The sequence below is a fragment of the Rattus norvegicus genome, chromosome 19 (assembly GCF_036323735.1).
Source record: "Rattus norvegicus strain BN/NHsdMcwi chromosome 19, GRCr8, whole genome shotgun sequence".
NCBI classification, from domain to species: domain Eukaryota; kingdom Metazoa; phylum Chordata; class Mammalia; order Rodentia; family Muridae; genus Rattus; species Rattus norvegicus.
In genome coordinates, this window is record NC_086037.1 from 36,801,725 (window position 1) to 36,816,548 (window position 14,824).

Genomic DNA, 14,824 nt, shown 5'->3' on the forward strand with positions numbered 1-14,824 from the left:
AGTATTTTGCTTGATCATTTGCTTTTCTGATCCTGCCTCTTGCCTTCAGCCTTCATTTTTAAAAGGAGGTATGAGACTAGAGAAGTAGCTTAGCGGCAGAGTGCTTGCCTAGGGTGCACAAGGTCCTGTGTTTGATCCCTAGCACTCTAAATAGATAATCAGAGAGAGCAGCGAAGGCCAGAAGACACAGGTAGACTTGTGGAAAGGAGTAGCATCCTTGTAAGTGACAAGGGCTGGAAAAGTCTGTTCCCGGTTGAAAGAGACATTGGACAAGTCCTGGGAGCCTGATGGAGGGAGACATCAGAATTGCACCTGCCAGTCCTTAATGGTGCATGCCACCCCTGTGGAGCAAGACATTCTTGACAGGTTTGTGGTAGGGGAGAGCCAAATCCCCTCTGGGCCGTGCAGCCATTTAAAAGGTTTCCTGCTTTGATTCTGCAATGACTGCATCAAAGATCATCTGCATAGCAGGATCCGTGAGGAAACACCAGGCCACTCTACACTGAGAGTGCATTTGGCTTGGCAACCAAACGGATTATTTGAAGTGGTCATAATGGCACTACAATCCTCATTAAATTCCTCAGCTTTCTCTGATGGAGGGATAGTAGAGCCAAGTGTCCTCGTTCTGGGCAGATGACATATCTCTGTCTAGACCGATGAACTGGAGCCTGGGAAGCAGGGCATGGAGCAGAAGGCATGGACTTTGTGATTCCAGCAAATTCTGCGAGTGTCCCTCTGTTCCACTCCTCCAGTGTAGTGTGCTTCAGTGCACTCCCGCTCCCTACAGTTGGTAACATTCAGTTCCTCCCCGGGGCCTGATAAATTGCTCAAAACCAAGGGGAGGCAGTAGTCCTAAACACTCCTATTCCTGCAGGGCACCTCCGGCAGACCTGTTTGGCTCCCGAGTTTGAGGATAATTGTGAAGCATGATTTCCACTTCAGAGTCCTCTGTGGGCTCAGACTAATTAGCCCTGGAATACTTCACTGAACCTTTTTTTTTTCTAGAATTTTCATCTTCCTCTTTCTAGTCCTTCAGTGCCCTGATCCTTCCAAATATTTTCCCCGAGAATACCTCCTTGATAAATTATGAGCATATACATATCAAAGGTATTTCTGGGAACTCTGACCTGTCCTGGGAGGAGGAGTGTCAAAGAAATCTGAGCTCCAACTCACACCCACCATTTCCAAGTTTCAAGGACCTTGGAGATGATCACTGCCCGTCCCCAGGCTTGAAGTTGGGTTCTTGATATTACCATCCAGAGTGGGCCTGGGGTCTAAATCAGGTCAATTATAATGTCATATCTCTGTGACATCATGAAAAGTTTGGGCTGGACATATGGTCCACGCTGTGCTATCTGTCAAAAACAGGCCTCAGCTGGCACTAAGTAGGAGAGATGAATTATCCCTTTCGGATAATAGATAAATTAGTCTCTTTTAGAATTTTTAAGTTTTTAGATGCCTCTTTTAATGTCACAGGGACTGTTGAAAGATGAGGCCAAGGCAGAAGAAAGCAGAGTGGGGAAAGCCAGAACGTGTTATTGTGTACCTTTCTTATTGGCAAATGTGTTAGCTTTTCAATACAGCAAAATGCCAGAGACAATCGATTAACAAAGAGAACATATTTGCTTTGGCTTCAAACCTTAGAGCTTCCAGTTCATGACTGGTTGGCTCTGTTTGGGCTTCTGGCACAGCAACAGAAGGTCATGGCTGGGGATGTAAGACAGAGCAAAATTGTTCACTTAATGGTTTGGAAACAATGACTAAAAAAGGTAGACAGAGAGAAATCACAGACCCACAGTCTCCTTCGAAGGCACCTCCTTAATGGCCTAAAGACCTCCACCTTTGACGGTTGTTGGACTCTCAACGCTGTAACTCTAAGAACTAATCCTTTTATCTACTGGCCCCTTGAACATACTCAAGATCCAGACTACAGATTTGCTGCTGTTGGTCTGCCCCAGGATGCTAACTCAGGATGAGCCCCCAGAGCTTGCTGGTCCCAATCACATGTACCAAATTCCATTACTGTGTCAGAGAATGCTATTTTGTACTCTGAATGGGGAAAAGGACCCTCATTGGATGCCCAGGCCAGCTAATAGGGTCAGTGTGTGAGCTAAGGGCAGTTACAGGTTCAGCCTTCCCCGGATTATCCTAGGGGCATTGCTTAGGCTGTTGGCCTGTCCCCAAAGTCTTGCCATCATCAGACACTGTTTTAAGAATCTTATTCAGATTCCCTCACTGATTCTCAGAGCAGTGCACTGAGTGTGTGGACTTTGCTGGTGGGTGAGGGTGCTGTGTTGCTCTCTGAAGTCATGTTCAAGATCCCTGTCCTCCCTTACCTATGGGACGAGTAATTGTGCTCTGTGTATAGAATGTACAGGCTCACACAAAGAGCACTTGTGTCTCAGTAGGTGGCACTATTTTGGGTGGTGGTAGGAAATTCAGGAGGTAGGGCATACCTGGGGGAAGGGGCGTGCTCTCGAAGATTGTAGCTAGTCCCTGGTCTCATTCTCTCTATTTCCTGGGACACTGGGCCTGACTCTGCCTCTTTGTATCCTTCACTCTGTGATGCTTACGTGGTCCACATACAGTAGAGTTTGCCATGATGAACTGAAGTGACTGAAACAATGAGCTGAAATCAAGCTGTCCTTGTGGTATGTATATCAGGCATTTTTTTTATCACTACAATATAAAAGTAACTCACACAATTACCCTTGTATGAAAGCTTATTTGCTCTCCAGCCACGTGATGGCTTGTTGGCGGCACCATCTTTGAAGAAGAATCCATATCAGACAGTAGACCTGGTTTGTCTTGATCTTCAATATCCAGTCTCTGGACCCATGAACAATACATTTCTATTTCTCATGAATTATTTATTTCATTACAGGCTGGACAGAGACATGGCGGCACAGGAGCGCATATCCTTAAAAAATACCACGGAATATTTTCAGTGCTTTTGCTTCTTTACTCTCCTCCCATACCACAACAGTTTCTTGAATTGGGATTATTGGCCTTCACTCAGCGTTTTACAACATAAATAATAAAAATAAAATAAGTTGCCCATAGCCAAACTTCTCCAGGCCAGCATTCACTTATGAAGCAACAAAAGCTCGGAATTGAAAGTGTGTGGCTATTCACACCCCACCATGACATCTGTTAACTCCATGACAGACGGCATCTAACAGAAGAGAGACATCTGTATATAAGGAGGTTGAGCAGCCTGGGGTCTGGAGTCAATCTTCTCATACCTCTAGTCTACATTTTTGGTCAGTATTTATCTGAATTCATTCATATTCTCTCTCTCTCTCTCTCTCTCTCTCTCTCTCTCTCTCTCTCTCTGTCTCTGTCTCTCTCTCTCTGTCTCTGTCTCTCTCTCTCTCTCTCCACTCCATCTCCACTCACTCCCAACTTCCCACCTGAAAATAACTTTCCTTGAATTCATAGTTACTGAGTAGCTACATAGTAGCGACAGTCACGTCTGATAGAGGCCAGCTTGTAATAATTAATTTTCATTATTAACTTTTCTGGCTCCAGAATCATCTAGAAGAACCTCTGTGTGTGTCTCCCAGGGCATTTCTAGAGAGGATTAACTTAGGAGGGAAGACTCACTCTGAACATGAGCAGCGGTACCCCATGTCCTGTGGGCGAACATGGAATAAGAGGGAAAGAGAAAGCTAGTCTAGAACTGCCCCTCCCGCCTGCTCCCTGGCCTACCATGCTGTGGGTGTCTCTGCCCTGCCACTGCCTCCCCTCATCACAATGGACTGAATCTCCTGAAACCGTGACCCAAAATAAGTCCTTCCCATTTTGAGCAGTTTTACCATGTATTTTGGTTATAATAACCCAAAGAAAATAACACACAGCTCGCACTGAATGTCAAAAGGATTTTTAAGTTTTCTTAACATTTTAAGGAACAGAAAGCCAAGGAGAGAGAGAGGCAAGAACATGATCCAGAGATCAATATCTCCAGGGAGCAATAGGGTTTCTATATCAGAGAACAGAGGGCTACTGTCTTGCCCTGCCCTTTATAGATTGGGAGACTCTATGAGAGACTTGAGTGGTGTATTCCATTAGTCAGACAGACAGGCAGCTGTAGTGTACTATCCCTATTGTTAGCAATCATAGAGACCATAGCCAAGGTGAATGGGTAAGAAGAGGTTAGAGAGAGAAACTATGTAAGTAAAGCTCAACATGCTGTGGATAGTGAGAAAGGAATTCAGCAGAAGCATCGAGAAGCCAGGCACTGTTCTCTCCTTCTGAAAAGTGAACCATGTGGGTGGACAGGCATCTCCTGAGTCAGGATGTAGCACGCATAGAATTAATAAAGGCAGTAGCATTGAAATTCATTGCATTTGTAGACCCAAGCAGAAAGCAAACTAAATTGACTTTCAAAAAAAAATATGAGTCCAAGCTAGGGGCAGAAAGAAAACGCTTCTGATAATAGGTGGGTGGGAAGAGGTGCTGGGGAGAGGTGGAAAGACACTGAGAATGATTATCCATCCAAAGCTCTTCATTTGAAGCCCTTGGTGACAGCAATCTCAGCAATGAGCTAGCTGATTAAATGGAAACACAGAACGTGGCAGAAATTCAAAGAGTTGGCACCAGAGAGAAGGCTGGGAACAAAAGAAAATGTGGACAGGAAGTGAATGTGGCAGGCACCACATAATCATGCTTACCGCTCATCGCTGCAACAGAGTCCCCAGGGTCAGATACCCTCAGGAGCGGGAAGCACTGTGGTGCCTGTGTTACCGATGGCAACAGTACTACACTGGGGAAAGAAAGCAGGACCATTCAGTGGCCCTACATTTCTACGGAGAAATGAGTGAATCACAAAAGCTTCCTATATACTCCAGGCCTCACTCATAGTTTCCTGTAGCTTCACTGAAGCCAGAGCAATGAGTTGATCCTTGGCCAGACAGTACAGTTGGTGGCTTCTGTTCACCCCCGCTTCCAGATGAGAGACAAACTGATATTCCTACCTGTAGACTCCATAGGTCACTCCATCTACTTCTCCCTCACCACCCCAGCCCCTGGCTGCTGGGGGTGGGGTTGCAAATTCTTTGCAATTTTGTAAGACTAAAGTAAATGACAATTCAACATGGATGGTCATGAGGAAGAACCATTCTGTACCCTACTGGATGACTCTTCTACTCTGGCCAGGGATGACATCTTAAATGGTGGAGCCCCAACCTTCAGAGCTTTTGAGTAGGCATACTAAGAATTCTCTCTTCATCTTCCTTCTGTTGCTGACAAGAGGAGTAGATAGGAAACACATTTTTGAGAGGTAAACTCCCAACACCCCAAGAGTTATCTTCCTTGGGTTGAGACTTGGTCTCAGGAGCATAGCCTGAAAAGTCTAAGTCATACATTACCTCGCAAGTGCTAGCCACTATCCAAGCTGACACCTGAAAAGCAATCATGATACCAGGAAGCTGTCTCAAGATTTGATTACTTAAAACCAAGAGGCACTGGGGAATACTAAGTTCTGGGTATTGTGGATCACTAGGTCCCTGAGATGATCAAGATCCAGAAGTTTCCCCCATCAACTGGGAGGCAGATTTATAGAAACATACTAACAATTTGTGAGATGTTTGTATAGAAGGGCCAGAGAGCTTCATTCCAGAAGCCTGAGGGTGCACAGGGGTCATGAAGACGCCCCATGGAGATAGTGTCCTTTGAGTTGGCTTTGGGGGAGCAATTTAGTAAGTAAAGAAGGCTTGGGAAACATTCAAGACTTAAGGATTGCAGTGCATCTTCTCTGGGCTTCTCTCCTGCACTAACACCTTCTACAAAGCACGGACAGCTACCTTAGCCCCACCCCTCCCACCCTCCCCTCCCTTCATTTCTGTCTCTGGTAGCTCCTGAGTGCCTGTCCTAATAGCATTTTCTCTGTTTTCCCTGTCTTCCCTGCTCTACTGGGGCTTTTCCAGAGCAGATCTTGTCACTGGGTTTCCAGAGCCCAGCAGCATCACTTTCCAAGAACAGGTACTAAAAACATCTGAAAAGATAGCTCAGAAAGGAAGCAGATCAACTCAAAGCAATGGAAGATTTTATCTCAGACCAAAAGAATTCTGTGTTCTGGGGCTTCAGTCTCTAGAAATAACATATAGGCAAGGAAGGGCTACCAGGCGGTGCCCAGGGATCCAGCCCATTTGAAAGAACTCCACTGAGCCAGGAAGGGACTGACTCTAAAGTATAGGAGGAACAGCAGTCCATGTGGTAAGGACATGGAGGTCCCACAGGCTTTTTGACTGTGTCAGGTCCCCAGTGTGTTGGCTTTTGACCAGAAAACTCTTTTCTAATTTATCTAAGAGTCTCTCTGACTTTCTGGAATTTCTGTTAATACATTTCATCTCCTTGATGGTCAGTTCCAAATATCACAGTTCTTATTGATGCTTCCCCAGCCTGAGACCTAAAACTCGTCCTGTGTCCAGGAATCAACAGATAATAGATGAGCCCTTGCGGCAGAGGGTAGGGGAAGACCACTGAAAAGGGCAGAAGCCAGAAAATACTGGCATTGACTTGCCAGTAAGGAGCAAGGAAGGCACAAAGATGATTCGAAACAGGTTGTTGCTGGAAGTCGCCAGTCCATTTGTGTTGGCTAGTAGCCACACTGGGTGTGGGTGAGTAGAGTTACTTACAGACTGAGAGCTGGATGTCCCTCTGTCTATGCAGCTTTTAAAGCTCTGAGCCTCAAAACCCAGCCCTATGGTGAGATGGAGGCTAAGAGAATCCAGCCCAGCATCAAAAGTCATTTGAAGGCCACCATGCCTGTCCTTGGCACACACACACTTACACACACACACACACACACACACACACATGTGTATATATATATATATATATATATATATATATATATATATATATATATATTCAAACACAAAGAGCACCAACATAGACCTCGGTCACTCCAGCACATTCCTCCTTTCTCTCATTCATTTTTCTTAGCCCTTGAAGCACCTTGGGCTCATTTCCCCCAGCATCCTAAGTTCTTCCTTCTGACTTCCTTTATTTCCCTTGCCTCTCCTTTTCTCCGGGCTTTGATTTTAAAGAGCCCTTGGAGGGGCAGGGGCTATCCCAGTGTAGATGCTCATTACTGGGGAGAACACTAGAAGAGGTTTGGAGAGTGCTCCTTAGAAGCATCATGTCCCATCTCATATAAAATGATGTGGCACAAAGGGAGACCCAAGCATGCATACGGCGTGTTCAGACAGAATTCTCTGAACCTGCTATGAACTACTACAGAGGTTTCCTGGGACAACTCAGTGCAGTGTTCCCGAAACACTTTCTGTGTCCTTCTAGAGGCAAAGACTCCCAGACTGTATTGGAATTCAGAGGGTGCTGTATGCTGCCGGTGACTAGAATCCAAATGTGGGTTTGGCCCAGCGTTTCATGGCTGATTTCTCATATCCTCAACCACCTTTATTAATTGCCTGTGATTTGACAGCAGGGCACATTTCAAATTTTCCCACTACAAAAACCATCCTATTTCGAAATATTACAGGCATTGCTACATTGCGTGAATAATTCCCAGGCCTGGAATCAGTCTTGCTCTAACTGAGCGCTTGAGGAAAGATCCCTTGCCACCTTCTGTTCCTCTCAGATGTTGACTCTACCAACATAACCACTCAGTTCTAAAGTATATTTTCCTGTCAGTATCACGGTGTGAGGGGGTTGGTACCACTTCCTCGTGGCAGACTCAAAGCAGAAGGGTTAATTCTGTCCCAGCAGCTCAAGTTTTGTGCGGAGTGTGAATTCACAAGGCCTTAGTCTAATTTCCACAATGCAACTGAAGTTTGAGGACTGGAATTCAAAGAAGAAACCACAACAGCAAATAAACCTGTTAACTGCTCATGCCATCTCTGTCTCAGCAGGCTGAACCTTTGAGAGGAAAGTCCCGAAGCCAAATACTTCTAGACAGCCCAGTGTTTACCAGCAAATATCTTTCCACCTTCACATCCTGATCTTCTACTCCATTCTTGGCTTCTTTCCTCTTAGGAATTCTGTGACAGGCATCAAACCATGCTGCCTGACTGGGCCTGGTGAACAAACCTGTAATGGCAGCTGAGGAGGTTGAAGGAGGAGACCAGGATACATAGTAAGACCTGGCCACAGGAAACAGATGACCAGAGGTGCATCTCGGTGGTATCTCACTTTCCTAGCATGGTCCTGAGTTCAATCCGTAGCCCTGTAAGACATAATAACAAATGAACATTATTCACCTTGGTCCCTCAAGGTGGACTGTGAGAACAGCCTTCCCCAGTTAAATGCATTTGGAAAAGGACTCAGACTTCCTTGGAGAGTTTGACAGCGGAAACAGACCGAGTCTGAATAATTTGAGTTGCCCAAGAACATTGCCTAGGACAGAAATTTCCATCTCCTGACAGGTGAAAGGATTGTAGCAGGAAAGGAAAACAGACAGTCTGGGTTTCTTACAGAGCAGAAACTCAGTCCTGCCGAGGAAATATGTGCTTCACAGACACCTCACCAGAAGGGCAGTTAGAGAAAGCTTGGGAATTTAACATCAGTCACTGCTCTTCTGGTGAGGAGCTGTTCTTGGGGAGTGATGGCTTCTTGTCTGCCTGGCTTGCTTCTACTAAGGAAATGGAGCTGCTGAGAATCGCACCAAGCCAGGGTACAGATGGACACTGACCGCAGCCACCAACACTATAAGCCTGGCATTTTCAAAACCTATTCGTTCACAGGACATTCTTTTTCAAAAGAACATTAATGCATGCACAGTGTGGTGCTTTGAAGAAGAATGACTTCCTCAGGCTCAAAGATTTGAATATCTGCTCCCCAGTAAGTAGCCTGAGCCTTGGACTTCAAGATCTCTGTAATGGGTGAATTGGGGACAGTGAAGAGGTCTATAATGGGTGGGATAGGGTGGGTAAAGTGACATGTAATGGAGGGACTGACAACAGAGGAAAGGTCTGTAATGGGTGGGCTGGGGACAGTGAAGTCTGTAATGGGTGAGTTGGGAGACAGTAGAGAGGTCTGTAATGTATGGGCTGCAGGATTTTGAAAAGGTATGTAATGGGTGGGCTAAGGGACACTGGAGAAATACATAATGGGTGGGCTAGGGGACCTTTCAGTGTGCTTGTCAGGCATGCTTGCTGGGTCAGGAATTCACTGAGTGAGCAGGAAGGTGAGTCTCATACGGTTAAAAAGTCTTCAGTTTGCTTCTGTTTCCAAATGTAGATGGCAGGAAGGGGGGACAGCTATGGCATTTCGGTCTTGCTTTCCTGGCATTTCCAGTGATGATGGTGTCTCTTGGCTCCCTGATGAAACGGCTACCCTGACTTCATTTCCGTTGGAGAGCACAGCTACTGGATTTTGAATAAAAGGTGGAAGACTTATGGGCACTCACAGACTAAATGTTCTCTGTATGCCCAATCACAGAACTGAGCTCCCCCATTGTGTATGTGTTCACTGGATAAAGGAAATGCTGCTCTGTTCATTGAACGGGTCGTTACTATAGGACAAAAAGTTCACAATTGACTTGTCTCCACCATCAGCCTGCATAGTACCTTCCAGTACTATGAAAGCTGAACAACAGGAAGGAAGCTTCCTAGTCAGCATTAGTGTGATGTTTGCATGCTCTGTGACCACAGCGTGTGATGTCATCAGCAGTAGGGTCTTGTCATCAAGTCATTGGGAGAGAACAAGAGCAACGTCAATATCCCATACTGTATAATGTCGTAGAAGGAACATTTTCTTCTGTATAGAGCCATTCTAACTAAACTCTTATAAATGTCAACCTCTTGTTTTGAAGGTCAATTAAAATTAACAAGTTAAAGATAATAAATTAGAATTAGAAGGTAGAGATCCTGCTTCGCTCGATAATGGTGTTCCTGGAAACTACGGATTACTAAGAAAAAAAAATCTGGTGGGAGAGGGGTAATATCTTTTCATGAGCTGTTGGTCAGGCTCCAAAGGTCTTCAAAACAATAAAGCCTCTTGCTATTCTTCCTGACAGCTCACCAGAACTAGATGGCATGACCCTATGGTTGACAAAGCACACAGCTTTTTTTTCCTCCAAAATATGGAGAAGTCAAGTTGAAACTGAAAGTTTCTTTCAATCTGGCTAGCTTTCATAATGTCAGAAGGTATATGCAGGCCGCTGGGGAAGAAACGGTATCATATGTCCTTCTCAGCTGTGAACCTTATTAACCACTATACCCACCTACTAGGCAAGGTGTGTCCACCTCTGCAACAGTGGCGTGACTGTTATAGTGGTACCAAGCCACTTTCTGATTGAATTTGAATCCTCTGCAGGGAAGAGTTTATATCTGGTACTGTAAACCTACTCAAAACTCCATAGTTGGGAAGGTGGTTGGCCCTGGAAGAGAATTTCCTACTGTTGTTTAGCTAAATATGCAGTATTTAAATCCATAGTTAAATGCTAATTTCATTTTTAATCAGGAAAGCTTCTCTTTACAATGTGCAGTGGTAAATGCAGGGACTCCTGGATGCCCAGGGTGCTGGGAATAAGGAATGGGTGAGTGCTCAATCCAAAACAGCACATCTGTAGCAGTTCCTTCAAGGCTTAGAGAATGTTAAAAAATAAAAGAGTGAATAGAACGAGTGTAAGAGACGGAAGATAGGAAGAAGGGGGCAAACTGCTGTGTTCTGACCAATGGAACCATGAACTCACAGCCTCTGCAGTTGATTGTACTGGCTTGCATAAGACTAGACCTATGAACAGCCAGTCCCTGAGAGGGGAGGAGATCACAAGGGTTTACCCTTCCTGGTGAATAACTGGCCATTGATAAAATTCTGGGAAAGGAGAAGTCTTATCTTCTGGTGTATGACTACTGGTGAGCTCGCCAAGCCCCCATTTGATAGTTCCATATCCACTACCATTGATATATAATCCTGGTTAAACCAAACAAGGCTACATAAATATGGGAAGGGAGCCATAGTGGGGAGGAGATCTGAAGCCTGTGCAAGAGAGATAAGGGAAGTAAGAATAATCAGAATGCGTTATATACAAGTATGAAATTTTCAATCGACAAATTCAATTAATAAAACCATCTGAATTTTCCCTAGAGGTAACCCAAAGGAGTTGGGGGAAAAGTTAGTGAGAAACAAACAAACAAAAAAAAAAGAATATTTTTTTCTCAGCTACCACATGGGAAATCCCAAGAGAAATGGCCTCCCCCTAAGCCTCCTGTGTTAAGGAGACAAGTGCTTGTCAGTATCTTAACTCAGAAAGTCGGCCTGTCTGAACACAGCTCCTTAGCCTGGCCATGCTGATTTGGGTCTTTCTGGTAACAAAGTTTTCATTGTTCAGAAAGTCAGAGAAATGAATTAACCCCCGGGGAACATGTAGATTTGGTCTCTTTAATCTTCTAATAGCGTTCTAAGAGTGTGAAGAAAGCAAAACAAGCCACAATTTGCTCGCCAGGAAAATAAAACAAAAGCAAATCTGATTCTGTAGAACCAGCTGGGCTTTGCCTACTGCTTCATCTTGGAGAAGATGACTGTGGTCATTCCGGTGCAGCTCTAGGACCTTGAGCCTCCGTTTACCCTCTGTCTTTTGACACCGCACCCTTTCTTCTTCTAAATTCTTTTATTAATTTGTTTTCCATAAACAGGTTGTCCTTTAATTGGAACAAGGAAGGGAAGCAGTCTCTCTGTGGGAGTGGAAACTCTGACCCATACACAGGGTGCTTGGGGTTGTACAGGGAAGAGAGGGACCTTTGGGGTGGAAGATTCCATCAGCAGGTCTGTTCTTCTGCAGCCTCAGAGCTGTAAATACTGATCGGAGGTTGAGTATGTTGATTTTCTTATCTCAAGCTTCCCAGTCCTAATAATCTGCAGAAGCTGTTATCAGAGACACATTTTTTCTGTCCAGAGTTTCTCAGCTCACCTATAGTTTTCAGATCATTAGCCCTTCATTCCAGACCCTGAGGGCATACATCTTAGTTATGACTTATTGGTGTGAAGAGACACCAGGACCATGGCAACACTTATAAAGGAAAACATTTAATTGGGGCTGGCTTAGTCAGAGGTTTAGTCCATTATCATCGTGGCAGGAAGCATGGCATCGTGCAGATAGACATAGTGCTGGAGAGGGAGCTGAGAGTTCTACATCTTGACCTACAGGCAGCAAAAGGAGAGTGTGTACCACACTGGGAGTAGCCTGAGCGTAGGGGACCTCAAAGCCCACCCCCACAATGACACACTTCCTCTAACAAGGCCACACCGCCTAATATCCTGTGTATCCTGGAAAAGTGTGAACAAACATCTGCTCACCTCAGACAGGGCAGAAACAATACACCAAAGAAACATTTCTACTCAAGCCTAATATGGTAAACCAGAGAGTTTACTGAGGTCCCTTATAAGAGTATCATCTACCTCTCCAGTACTATGTCTGTCACTCGCTATGAGCCAAGCATTCAAACACATAAGCCTATGAGGGCCATACCTAGTCAAACTACCACAATATATATGAGGCAGGGGACAATGTATTCTTTGAAAGAGACAATGCTAAGCTTGACTCTAGAGGAAATACATGACCTAGGGAGGGGGACAAGAGCTAGCTGTCAGATACTTAGCTTTTTCTCAGATCCATCCATTGTATAGCTGTTTCCCTCCAATTGAAATGTTCCCTCCTGGAGGAAGGTGGGAAGCTCACAAGACTCAGGAAGTAGAAGACAAACAGGAAACAGACAAAGCCCAGGAAATAAAAGAAACCGACAAGACTCAGGAAGGTCCTGAAAGCTATAATATCCAGAAAGACCCTTTCCAAAGTTCTGTAAGTACTGCCAATTGTAGGAACAGGATACTTCAGCTGGCTGATTTCCCTGTAGCAAACTCCAAGAACTTCATCTTTTTTGAATTATAACCATGCTGGGGTGGTCTTCTGGGTGATGCAATTGCCTTCGAGGCATCCACTTTTCTGTAAGTAATTTCTCACTAACACTCCTATAAGGAACCTCAATAAACTCACTGGTTTCTATAATGGACTTGAGTAGAAATGTTTCTTTTGGTGCCCTGTCTAGGGTAAACAAATGTTTGCTCACACTTTTCCAGGATACATGGGACACAGCTGCATTGTGTAGCTCACACAGTCTCACAGGAAGCCACACTTCCCTCCCTTCCTTGTTCCTAGGGTGGGATGAGAAAAAAGGAGACTCTGGTGGATTTCTTCCCATTTCTGTATCTGTGGTATCTCTAGGAGATGTCCCATCCGTGGTTTCTGCTTCTATTGGAAAGCCCTTCCCTCCTTTGTCCCCGGTCCTTCCTTGTCAGGAGTCCTGCCATGTTTCAGCTCCCACCTGGGACCTGGCTACATGTGGATGCTGTAGCATGACTTCCATCCTTTTTCCATCCCTTGGTGACAGTGACTTCCTGATGCTGCCGATTTCTGTCTCTTCACTATCCTCTGCTGGGCTTCTTGGCTCTCGCATTACTTGGATCATTAGTTCCAGATAATTAAACTGCTTCAGTTTGGAAGATCTGGAAGAGTTTTTATCTTTTCTGATTATGTCCCATTTAACATGACAATCTGCCCTATAAAACGGACACCCAAAAATTCCCTTTCTTTCTTAATAGGAAAACCGATTTCCCCAAACTAGTGTCAATGTTATCGCAAAGAGCCACAGAGAACACTCAGTACCACAGATCCTACAATTAACCTCTTTCTTGATATGGAACAGTCAAGAATTTTCATTAGAACCAAAGCCCAGAGACTTATCAACAGGTCAATGTTCATACAGGGTTCGAACCTGCGCCCTGACTATGGTGTTGCTCTGACTCCTGTCCTGTTCTCTTCTTGGTTCCCAAAGTTGACCAAGCCCCTCTACCTTGAATCTTCTCAGATCTTTTCTGTTTTCTTCTGTCTTTAGAAAAAAATTGGGATAGAAAAAAAATCCTCACATTTTGCATTTCAAATCTTCTTTGACTTCTAAGGTAAGTCCTAAGTCATATCTGCTATAAATGGCAGAATATAATGCTAGGCTGCAACTATGGGGACACTTCCCTGGATAAAGATGTCATCTCCAAGCCTCCAAGCCTCTTCCTATGGGTGAGTTTCCTGAGGACATTTGCAAGATGCACACAAGATTAAGAGTAGCCCGCTCATCTAAGGGACATGACTCATTGCTCCGAGAAGAGGGAAGGCCAGGACCCATTATTAAATATCTTTAGGCAACAGGTAACAACCGTTGATGTAAACTCTCTTCCAAGAACATTTAAGGACACAAACTAAAGATCTATGTCCCTACCCAGTCCCTGGAGCCAAACCTAAGAAAAGAACTTAGTTGTGTCTAAAGGTTCTTCAGAATGACAAATTAACTAAGCTTTTTATAAACGGTGGCCTTGGGGATGAGGAGGAACTGGGCTATTCCCAGCGAGTCTGCTCCATTGAAGCAGGAAGCCTGCTGTCTTACAAATGAACCTATATGGAGTGGCTGGCTACAACAGCAAAGGTCCCCATTAGGAAAGAAAAGAAAGGAATGCAACGATGAAGCTGGAATTGACCTGATTTCTTACTGGCTAACTCTTACATGGATTCGAGAGAAATAATACAGAAATTGTTTAAGGCTTTGTGTGCATGTATGTGTTCCTGAGTGTATGTGCAGATACATATGTCTGTGCAAGGATGTGCATGTGTATGTGTAGATGAGAGGTTGACATTGGGCATGCTCAATCCTCGATCCTTAGTTACTTCTCCTTTTAATTTGGATAGAGCATTGGTCACTGAACCTGGAGCTCACTAATTCAGCCATGCTGGTTAGCCAGGCTAGTCAGCCAGTTCTTGACCACTACTGTGCCTGGCTTTCACGTGAGTACTATGGATTGAACTCAGGTCCTC